General features: G+C 31.4%; 1 non-coding gene and 2 pseudogenes across 1 annotated transcript; all 3 read right to left on the bottom strand.

The window, feature by feature from the left end:
• The window catches only part of LOC129252440 (large subunit ribosomal RNA), a 6,261-nt pseudogene extending 4,325 nt beyond the window's left edge, over window positions 1-1,936 (bottom strand).
• Window positions 1,937-2,378: 442 nt separating this feature from the next.
• LOC129252446 (5.8S ribosomal RNA) lies at window positions 2,379-2,559 on the bottom strand (annotated as a pseudogene).
• Window positions 2,560-3,144: 585 nt separating this feature from the next.
• Window positions 3,145-5,135, bottom strand: LOC129252428 (small subunit ribosomal RNA). Its single transcript, XR_008583437.1, has one exon. It is a non-coding gene; the product is annotated as a small subunit ribosomal RNA (ribosomal RNA).
• Between the last annotated feature and the right edge of the window lie 2,365 nt (window positions 5,136-7,500).

Below are 7,500 nucleotides of genomic sequence, written 5' to 3'. Positions count from 1 at the left end.
ACGGATACTCAACAGGTTACGGAATTGGAACCGTATTCCCTTTCGTTCAAAATAATTCAAGTATTTTAATTATTTTTAAATATATTTTTATTAATATTTTTTTTTATTAAAAACTTGAAAATTTTCGGCTTTCGCCTTGAACTTAGGACCGACTAACTCGTGATCAACCACTGTTCACACGAAACCCTTCTCCACTTCAGTCCTCCAAGGTCTCATTCGATTATTTGCTACTACCACCAAGATCTGTACCAATAGCGGCTCCATGCAGGCTTACGCCAAACACTTCTAAGCACACTATTGTACCCTCCTACTCACTAAAGTTTCAAAATTTATAAATCAATCGAAATTGTTTTATAAATCATCTACTTTAGCGGTAATGTATAGGTATACAACTTAAGCGCCATCCATTTTAAGGGCTAGTTGCTTCGGCAGGTGAGTTGTTACACACTCCTTAGCGGATTACGACTTCCATGTCCACCGTCCTGCTGTTTTAAGCAACCAACGCCTTTCATGGTATCTGCATGAGTTGTTAATTTAGGCACCGTAACATTACGTTTGGTTCATCCCACAGCGCCAGTTCTGCTTACCAAAAGTGGCCCACTGGGCACATTATATCATAACCTCAACCTTCATATCAAGAAAGGTGAGGTTCTTACCCATTTAAAGTTTGAGAATAGGTTAAAATCGTTTCGACCCTAAGGCCTCTAATCATTCGCTTTACCAGATAAGATTATTTTATATAATTTTTAAATGCACCAGCTATCCTGAGGGAAACTTCGGAGGGAACCAGCTACTAGATGGTTCGATTGGTCTTTCGCCCCTATACTCAATTCTGACAATCGATTTGCACGTCAGAACTGTTTCGGTCTTCCATCAGGGTTTCCCCTGACTTCAACCTGATCAAGTATAGTTCACCATCTTTCGGGTCACAGCATATATGCTCAAGGTACGCTCCAGTTAGAGGTATAAATAATAATAAATTATCATTATACATAACTATATGGAACGCCCCGGGATTGAATTAATTGACTATTTATTAAAAAATAGACTAAAAATTAATCCCATTATATTTAAGTTAAGTTAATTATGCCATTAAGTTTAATATAACTCAATGACTTGCACATATGTTAGACTCCTTGGTCCGTGTTTCAAGACGGGTCCCGAAGGTATCCTGAATCTTTCGCATTGTTAATCATATAAATGCATACAAATAAATATTAATATCATAGATATTAAATTTTTTGTAAAATTCAAAAAATGAATTTTAGCATTATATATAATAAAATCTATCAACACTTTATCAAATCATTAGTATTTATTTTATGTTAATATGCTTAAAAAGCAAATTAATTTAAATAAACTTAATATCACCAATGATCTTTTGATAAATACTTTATTATGTTAATAGATTACAATGTCCTTATATGAAAAAAATGCACATTATTTTTTTAATTATTTAATGATGAATTTTTCATAATGGATATTCAGGTTCATCGGGCTTAACCTCTAAGCAGTTTCACGTACTATTTAACTCTCTATTCAGAGTTCTTTTCAACTTTCCCTCACGGTACTTGTTTACTATCGGTCTCATGGTTATATTTAGTTTTAGATGGAGTTTACCACCCACTTAGTGCTGCACTATCAAGCAACACGACTCTTTGGAAATATCTTTCTAGTAATCATTAACGTTATACGGGCCTGGCACCCTCTATGGGTAAATGGCCTCATTTAAGAAGGACTTAAATCGTTAATTTCTCATACTAGATATTAAGATATTCCATACACTGCATCTCACATTTGACATATAGACAAAGTGACTTAGTGCTGAACTATTTTCTTTTCGCTCGCCGCTACTAAGAAAATCCTTGTTAGTTTCTTTTCCTCCCCTCATTAATATGCTTAAATTCAGGGGGTAATCCCATATGAGTTGAGGTTGTTTTAATATTCTTTTTTTATCTTCTCACAATTTAATAAAAAAATTATATCATCTTTTCATCTCTATTTTTCTTTTCTCCTTTTATATATTGTAAATATATAAAAATAATAATAATGTAAAATGAGGCAATCCTAGAATAAAAAATTTAATTTTTATGCTAGACATTCCTCCTTTTAATTACATATATAAATTATTATTTTATATATATATATAAATAATATGAAAATTTTTTGTAAAGAATACTTAGATTCAATATTTTCATCATTTCATTTTATTTGAGAGGATTTTTTTTTTAAAGAATATATAATAAATAAAATTCATTATATATCTTTATTTTTTTTGCTATTAATATTATGAATTATTTAAAATCCAATAATATACACATTTGCTTAAATTCAATTATTTTTATAAAAGAATAAGCAACTTATTTAGCATAGTCTTACAACCCTCAACCATATGTAGTCCAAGCAGTACTTTAAAATTGAATTTAATGTACATAACAGCATGGACTGCGATATGCGTTCAAAATGTCGATGTTCATGTGTCCTGCAGTTCACACGATGACGCACAGTTTGCTGCGTTCTTCATCGACCCATGAGCCAAGTGATCCACCGCTTAGAGTATTTTTTTATTTATTTTTATTTATAACAAATGTCAATTTTTTTTTGCATATATTAATTGAAAGAGTAAAATTAAATAATATTAATAATATATAAATTGATTTTCTTTCAATAATATATATCAAATATATTTAACTCTAAACATTTTTATTAAGTTGCGAATGTCTTAGTTCAACAATAATACAGTGGTGGTATTTATTATGATTCAATTATTTTGTATTTTTTTAATCATTTTATGTATATATAATAATATAATAAATATATACCACTTTTGTTATTGTGAACAAATTAACTTATCATTCAATCAAATGAATAATAAGTACAACTTTTTATTTTCATGTTTAAAGGTTTTTAAAAGAAAAAAATAAGAAAAAACATTACAAAATGTACCATCATATATTATATTTAATATGATATAATTGATGGATCACAAATTGAATGAAAAAGAATAAAAAGAATTATGGATTCAAAATAATTATATAAATTTTTTTTTTTTTCTTTTTTTTTTTTTTTTTTCTTTTTGTTCGTTTGTTTGCTTGTCTGTTTGTTTGTTTGTTTGTTTGTTTTTCTTACGGATATGGAACACAATAATGATCCTTCCGCAGGTTCACCTACGGAAACCTTGTTACGACTTTTACTTCCTCTAAATAATCAAGTTCGGTCAACTTTTGCGAAACAACCGTGACACACGAGGCGTCACAGTGATCACGTCCGGAGACCTCACTAAATAATTCAATCGGTAGTAGCGACGGGCGGTATGTACAAAGGGCAGGGACTTAATCAATGCGAGTTAATAACTCGCACTTACTGGGAATTCCAAGTTCATGTGAACAGTTTCAGTTCACAATCCCAAGCATGAAAGTGGTTCAGCGGTTTACCCGGACCTCTCGGTCTAGGAAATACACGTTGATACTTTCATTGTAGCGCGCGTGCAGCCCAGGACATCTAAGGGCATCACAGACCTGTTATTGCTCAATCTCGTTACTGCTAGACGCAATTTGTCCATTTAAGAAGCTAGTGTCCTTATAATGGGACAAACCAACAGGTACGACTCCACTTATATAAACACATTCAAACACTTGTACATTCAAGATGTACGCATGAAAGAAGGCTATATAAGTTTCAACATCATAATCCTGAAAGCATCTATTTAATATATTTGAGTCTCGTTCGTTATCGGAATTAACCAGACAAATCACTCCACGAACTAAGAACGGCCATGCACCACCACCCATAGATTCGAGAAAGAGCTATCAATCTGTCTTACACGCTTATGTTCGGACCTGGTAAGTTTTCCCGTGTTGAGTCAAATTAAGCCGCAGGCTCCACTCCTGGTGGTGCCCTTCCGTCAATTCCTTTAAGTTTCAGCTTTGCAACCATACTTCCCCCGGAGCCCAAAAGCTTTGGTTTCCCGGGAAGCGACTGAGAGAGCCATAGTAGTAGCTACACCCAATTGCTAGCTGGCATCGTTTATGGTTAGAACTAGGGCGGTATCTGATCGCCTTCGAACCTCTAACTTTCGTTCTTGATTAATGAAAACATCTTTGGCAAATGCTTTCGCTTAAGTTAGTCTTACGACGGTCCAAGAATTTCACCTCTCGCGTCGTAATACTAATGCCCCCAAACTGCTTCTATTAATCATTACCTCTTGATCTAAAAACCAATGAAAGTAGAACAGAGGTCTTATTTCATTATTCCATGCACAAAATATTCAGGCATTTGGAGCCTGCTTTAAGCACTCTAATTTGTTCAAAGTAATTGTACCGGCCCACAACAACACTCGATGAAGAGCACTGAAGTAGGTTTAAATAGGAGGAATATATAAAAAATACATTGTATTAATTATATATAAGAACTCCACCGGTAATACGCTTACATACATAAGGTAATGTACATACCACAATATATAGTTGTACTACCCGTATGAAGCACAAATTCAACTACGAACGTTTTAACCGCAACAACTTTAATATACGCTATTGGAGCTGGAATTACCGCGGCTGCTGGCACCAGACTTGCCCTCCAATAGGTCCTTGTTAAAGGATTTAAAGTGTACTCATTCCAATTACAGGGCCTCGGATATGAGTCCTGTATTGTTATTTTTCGTCACTACCTCCCCGAACTGGGAGTGGGTAATTTACGCGCCTGCTGCCTTCCTTAGATGTGGTAGCCGTTTCTCAGGCTCCCTCTCCGGAATCGAACCCTGATTCCCCGTTACCCGTTGCAACCATGGTAGTCCTAGATACTACCATCAAAAGTTGATAGGGCAGACATTTGAAAGATCTGTCGTCGGTACGGGACCATACGATCTGCAAGTTATCTAGAGTTCAACCAATTTAACGATCAAATGATCGCTTGGTTTTAGTCTAATAAAAGCACACGTTCCATAAGGTCCGTGTTTATATTGCATGTATTAGCTCTAGAATTACCACAGTTATCCAAGTAACTGTTAACGATCTATGGAACCATAACTGATATAATGAGCCTTTTGCGGTTTCACTTTTAATTTGTTTGTACTTAGACATGCATGGCTTAATCTTTGAGACAAGCATATAACTACTGGCAGGATCAACCAGAATAATATTTTTATTTATATATTTTTCTTTGTTTTTCATATTTGAAAATTTCATAAATTACGGTGTATATAAAAAGTAAAGGGGCGACCCCCCTTTAGCTTTTCTTATCAAAATTCAAAAACCGTTTTTTATGAAAAAGAATTTTCGTTCTCTATATTATATATTTTATATAAAAATATAAGAACGATATTTCTTCTTAATATTTGCCAATTTTCAAATAATTTATCATTCTTAATAACATTTTACTTTTTTTTCAAATGCATTTTTAATGTAATAATTTCATATATTACATAATTTTTCTCTTTGAATTGAAATTAATAATTTCATAATTCTATTTTTTAATCATAAATATATATGATTGAAAAAATTTTCTCCTCTTTTCCTTTGTTTAAAATTTAATTTTTCTTATAAATTTTTGTTTTTCTTATTTTTTTCTCTTCATCATCTGTTTAATTTCCTGTATTTATACAAGAAACAAACAGTTGAGGATAATTTCTATGTAATGCTAGTATAGAATATAAAATTTTGAATTCAAAAATTTATTTCTATTTAAACTAACTATAGAAAACCAGGAATAAAATACAATAACACCAATATGCCATAACATGTTAGTATAGAATATAGATTCTTCATATATGTATATATATTCGAAAATTTTTTCTATTTAAACTAACGTATGGAAAACCAGGAATAAAATCATAATATTACCAGTTTAATATGGCTCAAATTCGAGTTTCATATAGTTATGATTCGATTTATATGCTTCAATATCATTGGTTAGTTAACTTTTGATATTTTCATATTATATCACATGCCTTCACCGTGAGTGTTTTTTGCCATGCACACCTCACATTGTCAAAAATGTATGGGAAAAATTCATTTCAATACATTTCAGTTTGATTTGAAATGTCTTTATTATATATTTTAGTGCCAATATGCCAAGGTTATATTCCATAACATGTTAGTATTAGAATATAGATTCTTCATATATGTATATATATTCGAAAATTTTTTCTATTTAAACTAACGTATGGAAAACCAGGCATAAAATCACAATATTACCAGTTTAATATGGCTTAAATTCGAGTTTCATATAGTTATGATTCGATTTATATGCTTCAATATCATTGGTTAGTTAACTTTTGATATTTTCATATTATATCACATGCCTTCACCGTGAGTGTTTTTTGCCATGCACACCTCACATTGTCAAAAATGTATGGGAAAAATTCATTTCAATACATTTCAGTTTGATTTGAAATGTCTTTATTATATATTTTAGTGCCAATATGCCAAGGTTATATTCCATAACATGTTAGTATTAGAATATAGATTCTTCATATATGTATATATATTCGAAAATTTTTTCTATTTAAACTAACGTATGGAAAACCAGGCATAAAATCACAATATTACCAGTTTAATATGGCTTAAATTCGAGTTTCATATAGTTATGATTCGATTTATATGCTTCAATATCATTGGTTAGTTAACTTTTGATATTTTCATATTATATCACATGCCTTCACCGTGAGTGTTTTTTGCCATGCACACCTCACATTGTCAAAAATGTATGGGAAAAATTCATTTCAATACATTTCAGTTTGATTTGAAATGTCTTTATTATATATTTTAGTGCCAATATGCCAAGGTTATATTCCATAACTCTCTATTTTAACTAACGTATGGAAAACCAGGCATAAAATCACAATATTACCAGTTTAATATGGCTTAAATTCGAGTTTCATATAGTTATGATTCGATTTATATGCTTCAATATCATTGGTTAGTTAACTTTTGATATTTTCATATTATATCACATGCCTTCACCGTGAGTGTTTTTTGCCATGCACACCTCACATTGTCAAAAATGTATGGGAAAAATTCATTTCAATACATTTCAGTTTGATTTGAAATGTCTTTATTATATATTTTAGTGCCAATATGCCAAGGTTATATTCCATAACTCTCTATTTAAACTAACGTATGGAAAACCAGGCATAAAATCACAATATTACCAGTTTAATATGGCTCAAATTCGAGTTTCATATAGTTATGATTCGATTTATATGCTTCAATATCATTGGTTAGTTAACTTTTGATATTTTCATATTATATCACATGCCTTCACCGTGAGTGTTTTTTGCCATGCACACCTCACATTGTCAAAAATGTATGGGAAAAATTCATTTCAATACATTTCAGTTTGATTTGAAATGTCTTTATTATATATTTTAGTGCCAATATGCCAAGGTTATATTCCATAACTCTCTATTTTAACTAACGTATGGAAAACCAGGCATAAAATCACAATATTACCAGTTTAATATGGCTTAAATTCGAGTTTCATATAGTTATGATTCGATTT

Source organism: Anastrepha obliqua, unplaced genomic scaffold (assembly GCF_027943255.1).
Source record: "Anastrepha obliqua isolate idAnaObli1 unplaced genomic scaffold, idAnaObli1_1.0 ptg000207l, whole genome shotgun sequence".
NCBI lineage: Eukaryota > Metazoa > Arthropoda > Insecta > Diptera > Tephritidae > Anastrepha > Anastrepha obliqua.
This window is presented reverse-complemented; position numbering and strand designations above follow the sequence as displayed.